Raw genomic sequence first — 16,871 nt, forward strand, 5'->3', positions numbered from 1 at the left:
ACAAATATTCCCTGGGCTGTATGGTCCTCATTGCTTCCCACTACCCAAGACTTTGTTTTCTCCATTCCTTCTAGCCTGCCCTGACTTTTCGTTTGCATAGTCCCACAGGACATGCTGAAGGGGGGCAAGATGATACGTGGCCCCATGCAACTCGGACATTAGAAATACAATTCGGTGCAGTCTGGCTGTCCCAGAGTGCCACGACCACACCTTCCTATGTAGGTGGGAACCTCGTGAACCCTCTTACCCATCCATGGACATGCCTTGCCTATTTCTTAATTCCATAGCTGGCCTGCACCAGAGCCTGCATGTGCCTGGCTCCATGCTGACTCCATTTCCCCAAAAAAGACTGGGAAAGTAGGCTGGCAAGCTACTTTGTGGGTTGGGTTGCATGGAGACAGGAATCAGGCTTGGGAGGTGTCTGCAGAGCTGGCAAAGACAAAGGTGGGTTGGCCTCGCACCTGCACTGCGCTCATTTCTTCTTCCATCCTCCTTCCTCAGTGCTCTCCAGCCTGAGGCTGACTCGGCTGTAGGTCCTATTTTTCATACAGGCATTTAACCCTCCCCTTTTCATCTTGGGAAGAGTAAAGTGAAGACCTATATTGATTATTGGGACTGGTGGCAGAAACGGAATAATTTCGTTCAAAAGTCCTACCACAAGATGGCACACTATGTTCATGCACATACAGTACAACCTCCACTAGGCACAACTTCCATCCGAGCCCTACTACCTGCCAAGAAGATGATGGAAGAAGCACCAAAGACATAGTTTTAGGGATTGGGAGTACAGACATCGTGCTGTGATGACTGCTGCTTGTTCCTCCGCTCTGCCTACCTTATCAGGCAAAGACATAGGGAAGAAGGGGCAGGCGGGGAGGAAAAGAAGAAGAGAAAAAAGCCATGACTTTTTAACCAGTATTATAACTTAAACCTTGAAATATCTAATTTCACAAAATTAATTATAAATGTGGTAAGAACACAAAGCCGAAGAAATTCACCAGCTAAAATTCATATCTATTCACCATCAAAACTATTTTTATTATAACTTATAGATCACACCATCTTTTAATGGAGGAAATGTTCTGGTATAGTTATTACTGCATCATTCCATTCCAACCCAGAATGAGGGGATCTGTGACAGTAATTTCCTTCCTACCATATCCCAACATAGTTTTTTCTTATGGGCTGTTACCTCTTTTCTGGCTTGTCATAAACATATCCAGAACTACTTTCCAGTAATCACTTATTTATTTTCCTCTACTGGAGAAAAATTTCATGCTTGCTTAATGGTTTACGTCTGAAGGACTTTACAAAGCTGTAAGGCATTAAAGCCTTACACTAATGCAATGAGGGTTTATAGAAAAGGCATATTCTGTATGTAAACTAATAGGACAGGCACACAAGAGGGGGACAGTAGGAATGAGGGTTGTGGGAACTGTGCAAGAAAAGTGCCTCTGGAGAAGAAAGAATGGAAACGAGCAAGTTTCTTGTGCAGATTGCATAGTTTCCACTCAGCATTTTTTCTGCTGTTTCTTTCCACAGCTTGGGATCAAAAAGAAAAAATACATGCCATACAATCACCAACACAAATACTTCTTCATCAGCGAGTATCCCATTCTCCTGCAATACCACAAAGGGTACTAATGGGGCTTGTAGATCTTACTTTTGACCTTTTGGACTTGAGCAGAACTAAGGCACCTGCATCAAAGAACATAATAATCAAAGATCGTAATAATCAGTTTGCATCTAATTTTTGGAGGAGTTGAAGACCTGGCTGGATAAAATCCTGAGTATGCTGGTCTGACCTCATAGCTGATGCTGCTCTGAGATCCTGAGGTCCTTTCCATACTGAATCATATTATCCTATGTGAGATGAGGTTTCTATACCCTTCTTGCTCAAAGAATATTAATTCAGCTTGAAAATTTCTAACCAAATGGCTTAAGTTTGTTCCAGGGTAGAAAAAATAGTGGGGTATGCTTATCCCAGGTCAGCTTAGAACTGAACTGCTTTGCAAAAATAAGTCTACCTCTATTTGGACAGAGAAAAGGAGAAAGACTTAACTCACTCAGGAATTTACTTGGGAGAGTGAGATGAGGGCTCCAAGGACTGTTTATGTGAGCTGTATAATGTATGGCTATTAAAGTGCATCAACAAGAGGAAAAACCTCAGAATGCCTCCACTGCCAGCGCCCTGATCTCTAGGCTCACTCCTGCCCTCTTCTTTCCATCTTAGTGAAGCTTTTTCTTTTTGCAATGCAGCACAATTTCAACATGGGACAAGGAGGTATTACCTCTTGCATCTCTCCAGAGTAGTCTGAAGCCTGCTGCTTGGGATGCTTGCCTGAAGGCAGCAGTATGAATCTGAAACCCAAACACCCAGCAGAAATGGGCACTTTCAAGGTGTGATTCATTTGACCTATGTTTTTTCCCCTTGACCTCTGAAGGTGGCAGGAACTGCACCCCAGCAGTGCCGGTTCTCTCGAGTGACTAGACAGAACTAGCAGGGCTAGTTCAGATGCGTGTATCTCAGATAGGCAACTCCAAGATGCCAAGTTCAGGAAGGTGATTCTATCCTAGATCTTCCATGTCCTCCACAGTGGCTCTGAGCTACACCATACCACATCTTCCCATAGTATTCAAATTTAAGTAACAGTCTGGTTTTTAGTGGTTTCTTTTTGGTTTGTTTTTGAAATGTAAGTAAGTTTTTGAAGTGTTAAGATGTTCATTTGGAAGATGAAGGTTGAGTTTGAATTCTTGCAACCCAAAATCCCTAGTAGGCAAGGGATTTTGTACTCCTGATGTTCCCCTGCTTTGAACAATTGAGTGGGGAGCCTGATAAGCTTTGGGGCTGTGGCTTGAGAACAAACTCCTCTGTGGTTGTTTCTCAGTTAAAAGCCTAAAATGAAATCTTAGGTTTCTAAGCTCTATCAGCTTATGGACAGACCTAGAAATGTGTAGAAGCACTAATACAACATCCTAACCAGTACCAGTCAGTGGCTTTCTCGCAAAGTGGTTACCTGTGATACTGAAAATGATTATTAAGTTTCTGCCTTATTTTTCAGGTTTCTACACACCCCTTTTTTGGTTTGACTCTTTTCTAAAAGAAGCCACTCATGGCCATATCTGTCCATGAGAAAGTGGAAGGCAATAATACTACCTGTGTTGACAGGTGACAGCAGTACCAGGCTGTCCTGAACCAATCTTTCTGTCTTACCGTTGTTTTACCTCTTGAGGTCAGCAGGCTCCCAGATTGCTTACTGTTTGCGCTGATGCACACCGATTGTCATCCAGAAAATTCTGCAGTCCTAAAACTTCTCAGACTATTCTCCATATTGAGTAGCTGTTCAGGAATTCTTTGCTTCCAATTGGATTATCTGTCATTCAGTCCGTGACATTACCAGTGATAATGAATTCTCCCTTACAGCTCTTCCTCCACTCCTGTTTCCCACCTACTTCCACTACCACACATTTTATATTGCATACACAAAACTGTACTGGGCAGTAAGTATGCGACTTGTGCAACCAAGAAGGGGTCAGGTGTGGGCCTTCTACCTTTCTTCTGAATGTGCAGCCAGCTTCTGTCCAGAGCTCAGTCCCTGCTGTGTGACACTGCGTGCTGTTCAGTTAAGCCTAATATGACAGTGTTTGGTGCAGTGTTTTCAGTGGCTCTGCGTGCTTTCTGCCAAACCAATCACGTTCCTCAGGTCCATGATAAAGGCCTGAAAACAAGCAACAGACTGTTTGGCTTGTAGTGCTTTGCCTTGTTTGCAGAACCACGGAGCATACTGCCTCCTTTGGTTTGGGAAGCAAACTGGAAGGTCCACTGTGGTCAGGAATGGGAGGATGGGGATTTATAGGAACCGCTGTCCTTGATTTGTTAGCAGCATGCATACACTTGGCATAATTTCCTATACCAGGCAGCCAGAATTAATGCTTCATTCTTCCTTCTCTGGCCTGTGTTACACATACAGGAAGAAGAGCAACTTCCAGCCAAAATGAGAGCGTTGGTCCAGCATTTAGTTCACTGTGGAGTCCTGGGCAATGATTTGATACAAGTCTTCAGCTCTTGTTTCTGAATACACAGTCTCTTGCTAATATACCAATCTACTTACTAGGCAATGAGTGATCAGACTCATCTGTTATAGCAAGCTGTGAAAAGTATTATTAGCTTATGTTAACTTGGATTGTTCCAGATGATTCAATTCAGCAAAACCCTATAAAAGCTGAATGTAAATTGTTTTCTTGTATATATATTATGAAGCTTAGAAAAAGAGTTAAGCACGTTTAACTTATGATTTTCTTTTCTTGTTGTCTCTGGGTTTGATAGGACTTGGCCTGGATGCTGACCTTCTATATCAGATTTTTTTATTTATGGATCACTATTAGAAATCAAGAGTCTTCTAGCATATTACTTTATGTTCAGATGATATCTTTTTAGCTGGTTCTTCCACCTTCCTCCATGTATTCTTTCTGCCTGCCTTTCTCTGCCTTTGCTTATCTTTCCATTTTCTCCTTTACCATCTCATTTTTTGCTTAGTTTTTTAATTCCGTAAAATTAAACTAAGACTGTTCTGCTCAGTTGCCAGTTCAAGTTTTATGTTGCCTCATTGGCTCTGGCAGCAAAGACACTTCACTGAGTGCTGACCAAACTGAGAAATATTTAGCTAATATTCAGTACTTTGGGTGTTGGGTCTACTACTTGATTAGAGAAAGAAGATTTAACAGCTTAGCCTGGGCTTACAGATGCCCAGGCATTACCCAGCAGCATTGGCCTGAATGGACAATATGCTCTGCACTTGGATTGTTTTACTGATTCTAATCAGTTTGGTCCTTGGCTACACATAAAACAAGATGAACACCAGGCTATGTCAGTTTTATAACAAAACATATTAAATAATGATGAATTTCATAAGGAAGTATGAAACTTCCAGGTTTTGGAAGTTCTTCCAGGTGTGAATTAGCAAGGCTGGTGTTCAGCCATGTGTCTGTAAGTCTGGCTATGCTGTTATGTCAATAGCTTGTCACTGAGCTTGTCACCTGTTACTGAATTCTGGCCTTTTGCCTGATTGCACAGGATGCTGGAGAGCAGCTGGTTTGTCTGGGTTTCACAGATGAACCATATCCCCATGGATATTTACTATGACAACAATTTGGACTGGGTATTTACTCAGGTAAAATATTTTCCATTCTTAAGAATTGTGGCCATACAGGTACAAATTCCAACCATAAGACAAGCAAGTCCTCTTGGTAACTGGGAAGTGGAGGTTAATAGGATAACAGGATTCTGTTCTGGTAACAGTAAAGGACAACAGCAATGACACGTTCATGGGCAATCTGAAATGAAAGCTAGGTCCCAGCTCTATTTCCTAAACAACCCCACCTCCTCGCTTATTGCGCCATTCTTCTGCTTATGCAGAGATGGAAGTTTGTGTCCTACTCTTGCTGAGCAATTTGGCACTACTGGAGTGCCAGTGTGGAGCCCCCTCTTTGCAGAGACACTAATTGGAGCCCAGCAGTAAAGTCTGCCTGCCACAGAAGTACCCTGCCATCTCTGCTTTTTCTGCAGACATAGGTTCAAGAAGACCCAGGAGGAACTTTTGACTGTCTGTTCACATGCATTAACAGGAGCACAGAGCCAACTGCGAGCTTTACCTTGGCCCATACTAGCCAATCTACATACATCTGCTGGTCCATAAAGATGAAGCAGGATTATAATCCCTGGCTTGAGGTAGTTCATTTTAGGCTAAAAGAAACAATAGAACAGAGTAGCACAGCATATTGTGCTCTTTAGACAAGTGAAAAAGGCTGCACTCACCAATCTGTACTGATTTCACTTTCCTTTCCCCTCCTCTAGCTCCAGGCAACATGCAACGTTGAGCAGTCCCTGCTCGATGACTGGTTTACTGGGCATCTGAACTTCCAGATTGATCATCAGTGAGTATACATCTTGAGAGAGAATTTTCTTCCTTTTTTTTTTTTCCCCCTATTCTTCTTTGCTCCAAATTCTACAAGTAGTTGTGGGGCACCAAGGAGTTTGCCTTTAAAAAGGCTGAAAACTCTAAAGAGAATCATAATTTAATTCATAAAGCTTCACTGGACTCACAGGGAGGCGGAAATGACTAGTGAAAATTGAATATGGGCAGGATCTATGAAACCGTACAGACAGCAACAGGGTCTAACCAAAGCAGTAGCTTGTAAGCATTAGTGAAAATGTACATGCTAAGGCACCCTGTTTATAGTCTGACACAGTAGTTTAAGCCTACCTATACTGACTACTTATGCTATTACTCTGAGAGATGCAACTGAAATATGGGCTCATCTCTTTTTCTGGGCAATGGACACGGTTACTTCTGGAGAAAGGGGAAGAGGAAAGTAGTTTCTTCCAGTTCATGGCATCGCTTAATTTGGAGAAGTGTTGCTTCAGAGATGCTAGAGAGAACTGTGGAAAATAACAGAGGGATAAAGCAGGAAAGTCTTATGAGTTACTTGTGCTAAAAGCACATGAAGGGGAAAGAAGAACCAGGAGCAGCTACAGACCCTACTCAGCATGAGCTAGGGGATCCCTGGGAAGTAATAATGAACACGAACACGGGAAAGGTACTATTTCTTACAAAGCACTGGAAAAGAATTTGTCTGTCTCCTTTTCACAGCCTATTCCTCTCAATGCCAAGACATAACTACTGGAAGGTGGCTCCTCTGGTGAAGTCCTTGTGTGCCAAACATGGCATTGAGTACCAACGTAAGCCGTTGCTCACAGCTTTGGCAGACATTGTGTGGTAAGTAACACCACACTGTTAAAAAATTGCAGAAGGATGTAGGAGAGACTGGAATCCTGAGAACAAGGGTTAGCCTGTTCTTCTCTTACAAATCAACACAGTGAAACCCTCATTTCCATTGTCCCCACCAACACTCCTCTAAACAATCCTGCATAATGTGACCTCCTGTGCTCTCTCTTTCTCTCTCTCAGCTCTCTGAAGAATTCAGGAGAGCTCTAGCTTGATGCCTACCTACACAAATAAGACAACAAGGCTTGATGATATCATTCACAGCCTGCCACACCTTTGCATTTCCAGCAAGCTGAGAAGCAGGGACCACAAGGGACTCCATGGCAGAAGAAAATGGATGAGAACTGAAGGACATGATTCCAATAGAAATGAAGTTACCTGAATTTTACTTCTGGTCTTCCCTGGTGTTTTGTTTCAGATATGTTAAGAGTGGGTAGGGCAAGCAGGAGATGAATGGTTAGAACAGGGAGAAACTCTTTGCTGCATCTAAGTAAATATGGCCAAGACCATTTCTGAACTTGAGTATGTGTTCAAGTCAGATCATGGACTAGCGCAGCTGCACACACTTAACTTCATTTCAGAGTCCTCTGACTTTTATTTATTTTTAGGTACTCCTTATGTGGAAGGTTTAATGCTTAATAAAACATTTGCTTATTTGAATTCATTTGAAATTGCACAGGATTTTGAATTAACACTGTGTTCCAGCAATGCACTTAAATCATAATAAACTACATATCACACCTAGGAGTACAGCAATTGCAATATTCAGTTGAGTAACAACATAAATGTGTTTCTCATTTCTGTTCTCTGGAGCATCCTCATTGTCACAATGCCAGGCATCCCCAGTTGTCAGGAAGAAATACATGTGTTGAAACCAGCTCAAGCCTGCTGCTCTCTTCAAAGTTTCTTTATTAGTTTTTTTGGGGTTTTTTGTACTTTGTGCTGGGCTAAGCCATGTGTACACTCCCTATGCTGGTCTGGCCGAATTATTTATAATCATGAGGTCTCCACTGTCAAGTCTGTGCCCTAAAGTGCTCTTAAGTACTTCATACCTGTACTCTTTCATGCCACATCCTTTGTCTTCATTTCTCAGTCGCTACTATTATAGCAGGTCTGTATTTCCTTATGTGGACAGCTATATCTCATTCTACATAGAGTAACTGCATGGTACTGCTATCTATTATAAGACTATCATCATCCTACAGAAAGATAAACCAAAAGTAAAATAAATTGGCCATAAATATTTGGTCAAATAGAAAAGTCGCTGTTGCAACTAAAACAAAACCAAGTTGCAGACAGGCCAGGAAAAGATCAGACTAAGCAAGCCCAAGTTCTGAAGCTTTGCAAACGCAATATGATGTTGAGCCATTATTTTCCTCCACACAATTCGTATCAATCATAAACCCATTATAATCACTAAATCACTGTTATAATCAGTAGAAGCAAGTTCAGAACTTCTGCACTTAAACATTCAATCAAGTTCATGGTGGGGAACAGGTTTGTTTCTTCATTGCCCTCAGAGTGAGCTGTACTCACCTGGAGCCTGAGGCTTGCAGGCGCTGCTGAGCAAGACTCTTCTGGCAGGGTATGCTTCTCGGCTCCTCAGTCTTGCCTCAGTCCATGGCGTTTGCACTGCTCCTCGACCAGATGCTAGCCGCAGGTGAAGTCACAGCAGGTAACGTCACTTGCTTAGAGAATGATGGGGTTCTACAAAAAAAGTATAGAACAAATAAGCTAATGCCTAATATAGTTACATGAATAAAAAATACATATCATACTGTTGATTAGCGTCATAGGTTCATAGTAGAAAAGTAGATCCAATACATACACAAGCTTGTAAACTACTGGATAGGGTTAGGTTTAGATTAGATCATTAGAGTAAGGGTTAAGGTTAGGGTAAGGCTTCAGGATCAGGGTGGAGGATCCATTTGCTTCAGGACAAGCATTTGACTTGACAAGGTCAGGGTTCACATTATTGTTGAGGTTAGCATGAGGGATGGGCACTGTGAGATGCCTGCATCCACTAAAGGCACTCGCAGTGCATCTGAAGGTATTCTTCACCCACGCTAGACAGCACAGAAATGTATAGGCATGCCCGTCCTGCCCCTCAGACAGCTCCAGGTGATGCCTGAACACACCAAAAGGCACTCACAAAGCCATGGTGCACACCAGAGGGCCCTCGTAGATCACTGCAGGGCAGTCAGCTCTAGGGTTAGTGTTGAGATAAGGATTAGAATAAACAGCTAAGTTTAGGGTAGGGTTTCAGACTTAGCATGAGGCATCAGGTTAGCCAGAGCCCAGCACAAAAGACACCCACTGGGACTAGGGCTCCACACAGAAGTGGCCAAGTGTAAAACATCAGCCTACCGAGAAAAATTTTCAAGTAGATCCAACAGCAGCTGGATTGCTCAGGCTTTTGTGCTTCCCAGTGTGATACAGGTAACACCTGGACTGTGCTGCAAGAGAGAGGATAAACACTCTCACTGTTGGCTAGGGAACTTTTTTTGGGGTTTTTTTTGTTTGTTTGTTTGTTGCTTATAGGTACATGAATTAAGAGTTATGGGTTATATGTTATGAAATCTTAAGACCTGAATGGTGAATAAGTGAATTCACATGATAGACTAGTCTAAGCAACAGGGGATTGACCCCTCTTTGTCATATTTCTTAAAGAGCTCATGAAATTAATTTTAAATCACAGAGCATGTCACCCTGTAACTTTGAGAGATCCAAATGGACCGAGACAAGCAATAACCCTAACCCAAAACCTAATAAGCCTAAACCCAAACCCCTAATGGCCCCAACCCTCAACCTAAACCAAAGAGGCCCTAACCCTAATGTTAACCTAACCCTAACTCTAATAGTCCCAAACCCTAAAAGGTAACTCAAACTGTAATATGCCCTAACCCTAACACTAACCCTAAAGCTAACTCTTAATGACCCTAACCCTAATATTAACAGGCCCTAACCCAAACACCAGTAGGCCCTGACCCTTACCTTAACCCTAACTCTGACGTCCCTAACATTAATAGGCTGTAGCACTAAGCATAACTCTAACCTCGGTGACCTTAACCCCAACCCAAACCCTAACAGTCCCTAACACTAACCCTAAGCCTCAGCCTAACCCTAGCAGCCCTTACCCCAACCCTCATAGTCCCTCACTAACATCTCTAACAAAACCTAACCATAGCCCATTCAGACAAACAGATTTGAAGTTTTTTTGACTAAATGAATTAAAAAGCATTTTTCTTTTTACTTCCTATGCCTTGCTACCTAGGGGGGAGTTTATATTACAACTTTTGGAGCTCATTCATGCTGTGTAGTTATAGAAAGTCACATCAAGATTCTAAACATCCTAGGAAGCTTTGAGGGGCTGTAAGCTTTCTTGCTTCCCAGTGAGGTTTACAGCTCTGAAATGAGCCTAAGAGTTTGGATTACAAATAAAATGTGGTGAGGAAGGTGGGACAAGAAAGCAGGGAAGAGGGCAGAGTTGCTTATGCAAGTTTGGCTTGTAGGAACAACAGCCATGTGAACTCATCATGATGCAAGGTTGCTCCTGCTCCAGAGTACATCCTGGCTACTTTTTAAATCAGCATCACACAAGGTTGCGTGCCAGCTGTTTGGACTCAAGCGCTGGCTGCATACTGTAAGGGAACAAGATACAGGATCCAGACTCAAGGTTTTAAGACAGACATATAGACTTTTGTCTGTCAAGACTTAAGGCCAGGCTTGTTAAGCTCAAGCTTACTAAGGCAGTTTTGAGAGTTCAAGAGTAAACTGAATTACCTGAGTGGACTTCGATTTTTGACTCTGCTAGGCAGAAGGCGAGGCAGGGAAAGAGGCTGATATAGGTACTTCGAATCACCCTTGAGAGGAGGCAATATCTTTCTGTTAATTAGTAAGGGAGTGTGCTCTTTGTCTCAAGCAAGTACCATTGTGAGTACATACTCAGACCCTGAAATAAAATACTAACTTCTGGAAAGCGGACTTTGGGAACAAAAAAATTAATTTTGAGTATCAGCATTTAAGACCAGTTTCTTACAATAATGAAAATGATTAGGTTAATAGACAGAGATCTTGACTGGTAAAAATAAAGATATAAGAAATCTTCCGATTAGATAACAAGCAGACTTTGTGTTGTTTGTGCAATGATTACCTGAATGATGTGTGTCATACTCAGTACTGACTTTTACTTAAAAACCTTTAACCCGGTATAGTCAGCCAGAATATGCAAAAGATTTGTTATTAAACAGTTTTCTGCCTTGGAAAATGTGCAATTATGTTTAGATGTTAACAGCAGAAAGTGTAATTCCTGAACCATAGGATTATAAGAAGCAATTCCTGAAAACTCTGTGGGAGAAGTAAGGAGCAAAGCAGGACTCAAAACACTATCAGTTATTCACAAACACATTTCCACTATTTTAAAAAGCCTTTAAAAATTACCTTCAGTAGTCTCTGAAAATAATTTCCTTGGGTAGATGAGAGGCCCAGTTTTGAAGACCAGTATTTAATTTTTGGAACTTCAGCATCATTAGGCTTCTAGTGCAATTTGCAGTCAGGACCCCTGTAAATCAAAATGCAATTTAAAAAAAAAAAAAAAAAGCGCTCTGCAAATGTTTTCATTAGCTGAGGACCCAACAGTGTGCAAATGAGGCAAGGTATGCCTGAAGGTTAAGCAAGACTGAGATGAAAGGCTGTGGATTAATATGGAATAAAGCCTAAGCAATATGGATCAACGCCAGAGCAAACAGAAGTTGCTAAATTTTCCCCAGGTATCTTCAGCCAATCTTATCAGTATGGTAGGTAGTATAGGTTTAGATGAAAGGCTGCCTGTATTATCTCAGGAGAATATTTAATAGCTTGGTGAGATTTTACAAAGAAGATATAACTGAGAAGGCCAAAGAAGAAAACACATACATACTAACTACACAACCCAACATAAACCCACAAAAATAACTACTCTTATGTAAAGAGGTTACGGTGCATGAAAACAGAGTGGAAGTAAAATTAGCATCACTATGACAGCATCTTCTCTATATGTGAAGAAAGATGGAAATTATACAAAATATTAACTGACTTACTCTAAAATACAGCCTTCATTCCTGCAACTCTGAAATGCAATTTCTGTTCTTTTCCAATGGTCAAATCTTGAAGTCAGATGTTCAGGACAGACAGTTTCCACTGAAAATAATTTTGAAAGCTTGAATTTAAAATTAAGTATTTTTTCTGATAAACTCTCTCTAGAGAAGGGTATATTTTAAGAAATATCAGCATGCATGAAAAAAATCAGTTTTATACACAGCACGTAATTTTAATAGCTAGATATTAAGTTAAGTTAATGAACTAAGCACACTCATTATCTTTGCATTATAAAGCTGAATGGTAAATAATAATAAAAAAATCTTAATCTTTTAACAAAAAGCTGTATGTATTAAAATGTTGACAGGTCTCAGCCAAATTTTTTATATAATCACAGTTTATTTCATGGAAGTAATGAAACTATTCCTCATCCTGCAGTCTTCACAAACTTGTACACATATGCCTATCAGATGCATAACTTCACTAATAAAAGCTTGTGACTTACTTGTTTTAAATTTAAACAAAGAGCAACATTTAGGAAAAGTAGCAAATGTCCAAAGCACGTTGGACTCTGCACATACGCAATAAGTAAAGCAGGGAAAATGAGATTTCTTTGTTCTCGCTTTTCCAACTTCCCTCCACAAAGGCAAGAGCATTATCAAGACCCCGTAGACAATACAAAAACTATGATTAGGCAGAGCTACGTGCTTTCAGCTCCTTCGTACGTGCCAGTTTTCATTTGCCCCCTCACCTCAAGCGACACAAAAAGTAACACCAGTCTTACTGCCTGATTTAACTGGGTTTAACAGAAAGATTAGGGGAAAAAATGTGAGTGAGGCAAAATATGTTAGACTTTCGTTAAAGATTACACCTTCAGGCAGAGCAAGTATTGTGTAATTTAAAGCAGCACTGGTTTGGCCAGCTTGTTTGCCAGGGTCCAGTCACCTGCTGCTTGAGCAGAGCTGGTTGGGAACAGGTCGCACAGACCTCAGCTCAGGCAGGTGGTGAGCCCTGCACCATTTGGGCAGATGTTCGCTAAAGCAGTCAACAAACTATCACGTCTGATCAAACAGGCAATTTACTCTATTTTCCTTTGATCTATTATATTAAGACAATACTAATGTGAAGAAATAACATGTTTAATTGAGTTGTTTTTCTAGAAGTGAGGAAGAACCAAAAAGAAGGCTGAACATTATCAATGAGAGTGAAGTAACTGCAGCTTACTGAAGAAAGCAAGGTGAAGGGGAAGTGAGATGGGTGTTTGGGTTCAGGTCTCCCAGCAGTCTCCATCTCCCAGACAACCTCACCTTTTCACAGTCCAAGTATAGAAAGAGAGAGATGAACTTCCACAAGAACTCAGTTACCTGCTTCTTCACAGATTTCCAGTGGCAATCCCAGCGGCATCTGTGAATGAGCCAGACTTAGAGCTTGCCCAGCTGCCATCCCAGGGAAGGCTGCCTGTAGGCATTTTGTATTTTCATTCTGTTTGGGGAGTATTGCACAACTGCAACTTAGTCTGCAAATGATCTCCCATCATCCTCATTCCTCAATAATTCTTACACATATGTGCACAAAGTCAAAGACAAATTCTTGAGACTTAAGTGCAGAAAACAGGAAAGAGATGATTCTTCCCCAAGTACTTGTTTGTAGAAGAGTGTATCCACCTGTGTGTCAATACTGTTGCTGTCAATGCTGAATCAACAATCACTGCAAGACAAGGAGTTACTGCACACACACCCCCCCACACACAAAAAAACCCCCCTCAGTTAAAAAGTAACAAAGTTCCCAATATTGGTTAGAGTTTTAAAAGGGTGAAATCTGAGAGGAATGAATGAAGAATAAACACTGAAGTTAAAGACACAGCAAATCTACATAAAATATTTTTGTGGTTTATCACATGCTATGAAACAGGAAAGGAAGTTTTTCTTGACTTGTTCCATTACAGCTTTACAGCATTTGATTCAAATCATTGGATCCAACTTCAGTTACAACAACCAAGCAAAATGGCTTTTATAATCTTGTAATGATTTGAATGAGATTGGTTAAGATCAAGGTGGACATTTCTGCGGTTTTCAAGAAAGTATGAAGACACTGTCCGCAATTTCTGAAAAAAAACTGCGAAGTAACCAGTGTCTATTTTCTTTCAAGGCAAAGAACAGCATATTGTCATTTAATGAAATAAGTCTGGCTGCAACTTCTGGGCTGAAAAATTTCAAGATTAATTATATAACAGCACTAGACCTCCTTGATCCAGCTTCTTTGCTCTGGTAAGCAGAATGCAAAAAAAAAATTATTTTTTTTAATTAAAAAGGTATTATCAAACTATCAGTTTATCAATCTTTAATGACCTGAAAATAAATTTCAGCACAGGTCCTGAGGGCCTGTTTACTCTCAGCCTGCAATACAGTGCGATTTCCAGCACTGAGGTTGAAGTTTGACTTTGGGTGGAACCCCACCACGACAAAGTTCAAGCTTTTATCACACAAGTAAATTATACAGGCTCTACACAGCAATCCAGGCTGTGAAAGTGTTACCATTACCAGCGATCCAGATATCAACCTACTTCACTTGTTATTTCTACACTGCCTTGTTGTTTAGCTTTGATTAGCTTCCCTAGACTACATAATTATGCAGCCTTTTACAACCTCTTGCAAACACAGGGCTTTTTCAGGAAACTTATTCAGTCTAAATGATCCATCCCCGCAACTGAAGCCATCCTGAACTAGAAGAGGATTTCAGAACTTCTCATGTGGGAAAAGTTTTCACAGGAAAATTAAATGAATCCTTTCTTAACGGGACAGATGAGAAAGGGAATGTGACAGATGCTTTGCAGATACCTTAAACAGCTATTTGTGAGATGGTACGGCACAAATTGTAAAGGTCTTTAGCTCTTAGGCTAGGTTCAAGAGCTAAGTAAGAATTTACCAATTGCTGACAGACAAACCACAAATCTGGCAAAATTGCCTTCATTTCATTTCCAATCATCAGAACAGAGACTTAGTTCTTTTCCCATTTACCTCCAAAATGGTCTTATGCAACTGCATCCTCAGTATCAGCTGAGTCAAGGCTATGCTCAAGCCCAGCTCTCCATGTCATGACCTGCATTATGATCATGCAATTGTGAGCCCAAATTATCAGTTCAGATTCAGTTCTGCAATATTGCCTGGGAAGAAAGGTCAAGTTTTACCATGCATTGCATATCTTCATATAATCTACTATCAGCAAGAGATAAGAACATGCAACATAACACTGGATCTGTGGTACTGGTTTGAAGCCCCCCATCCCACAGGATTTGTAAATAAATATTTGTTAAAAATATCCCACAGGATAAGGTAAATCAAACAGGTATGCTCATCTCTAGCACACATCTGCTTGCAGTGCTGATCAATATAGTAGCTTTCTTAGTATCATGAACTCATGCCCATAACTTAGTATGAAAGCAGACACTCCTTCACATTCCTTCTCACACAATTCACATTTAACCTGCAGATGAAAATGAAATGTTTTTAAAAGAAAAAATAATGGAGCCCCAACTAAAAAAAAACTTGGGCACTAACACATGAAATGTGGGTTTTCAGGCTTAAGAGAACCTTCATAGACTCCCAAACACCTCCTCCTGCGGTATTAGGTGATGAAAGACTCTTGCTTTTATATAATTTTGTGAGAAAATGGAGAGTCATTTGCCTGTCTGAGAATTTGTGTATCAGATCCCCAAATGGAGAACAAACAGCCTTTTCCTCCAAGATGAGTAACAGGTATATAACATAACTTGGCAAATCAACTTGGTTTAATGGATGCTAAAGTCATGGATATCAGCACGCTGCTTAGCAGACTATTTTCATCAGTGGCTTTCCCCAGGCAGTGAGCTAGCTGGGTTCAAGAAAAGAATTTAGGGCTCACTCTTCCCAAGATACTTGAAGCAGTAACTATCTGCTCCAAACTTGCCTCACTCATTTTGCCCTGGAGAACATTTAGCAATGCCATACCCTCACTCATCCGCTGGCACAGCCTGCTCTAACAAACATCCACTGAGATTCTGGAATCTGCTCATGGGTTTTGACCACTCAGGTTCAAACATTCTGGAAAAGGGAAAATCACCTAGGACTAAAGAGGAAGGGTCCATGAGAAGGAGAGGTACTCCTAAAGAAGCTGTAATTTCCAGAGCATGTTTCAAATTCATTGCTAATTCCATTGTTACAGATGTGCACCTGAAATAAAACAGTAATAGGAAAGTGTTGAGCAATTCTCCTTTACACATAACTGAAAGTTGCATTGCAACAACCTGCCAAAGGAATATTTGTTTTTACTTGAACAGAACACAAAGTCAAAACACAAGTGAGACTGTGTCACATCACGTAAATAGTCTTATTCTCACAGTAAGTAGCTCTAAGTGGATTCATCATCTTGTTTATTTGAAGAAATGGCATTATTGTCCTCCAGTGTTCTGTGCCCTTCCATTGTGTTCTGAAAAAGCCAGGTTTGACTGTGTAATACTTGTCACGGCCAGTTTAGCAGCACAGAACACAGGTTAGCCTTTTAAGCATTATTATGCTGAAACAGGGAGTTTTCAAAACAAAGGTAGCTGCAGAAGGTACATATTACCTACCTAGCCCATTCTGCCCTGCTCAACATTACTGCACAAGGCGTTTCCTCTCATCCTCATCCCCTAGTGCTTGATTTTCTTTTCTGACTTGACATCATCCAAACTTTAGCCTAACCTCTACTCTAAACTGGTATAAATTACAGTGGAATTTATTAGTGACAATGATTTACAGCCATGGTCAGATAAAGGCCACCTGGACAAACTTAGAATAGCTTTCCATGTGAATTACTCTACTAAAACCTCTGCAAGTTCATGTCACAGTACCGTTTCCACTACATGTTAAGTGTACTTATCCACTTTTTTCTAGCTATTACCTTACAATATACAGTGAGGAAGGAGGCACACACTTCCTTACCTATGAAACAAAAAAGGACAGATTTAGGAACTAAGTAACTGCAATATGAAAA

General features: G+C 40.8%; 2 long non-coding RNA genes and 1 pseudogene across 5 annotated transcripts in view; 1 reads left to right on the forward strand and 2 right to left on the reverse strand.

The window, feature by feature from the left end:
• LOC106631119 (acyl-CoA (8-3)-desaturase-like) overlaps positions 1 to 7,019 on the forward strand; it is a 47,984-nt pseudogene extending 40,965 nt beyond the window's left edge.
• Positions 1 to 8,488, reverse strand: part of LOC114015623 (uncharacterized) — a 43,024-nt gene extending 34,536 nt beyond the window's left edge. For all 4 annotated transcript variants that reach the window (XR_008734264.1, XR_008734263.1, XR_008734265.1 and 1 more), the window contains exon 1: positions 8,322 to 8,488. This is a non-coding gene — a long non-coding RNA (uncharacterized LOC114015623). The remainder of the gene's footprint in view (positions 1 to 8,321) is intronic.
• Positions 8,489 to 9,158: 670 nt separating this feature from the next.
• Positions 9,159 to 11,957, reverse strand: LOC114015627 (uncharacterized). Its single transcript, XR_003559660.2, has 3 exons — positions 11,864 to 11,957; positions 11,226 to 11,346; positions 9,159 to 9,241 (listed from the first exon to the last, which is right to left on the reverse strand). It is a non-coding gene; the product is annotated as an uncharacterized LOC114015627 (long non-coding RNA).
• Positions 11,958 to 16,871: the final 4,914 nt, after the last annotated feature.

This window comes from Falco cherrug, chromosome 10 (genome assembly GCF_023634085.1).
Source record: "Falco cherrug isolate bFalChe1 chromosome 10, bFalChe1.pri, whole genome shotgun sequence".
Taxonomy (NCBI): domain Eukaryota; kingdom Metazoa; phylum Chordata; class Aves; order Falconiformes; family Falconidae; genus Falco; species Falco cherrug.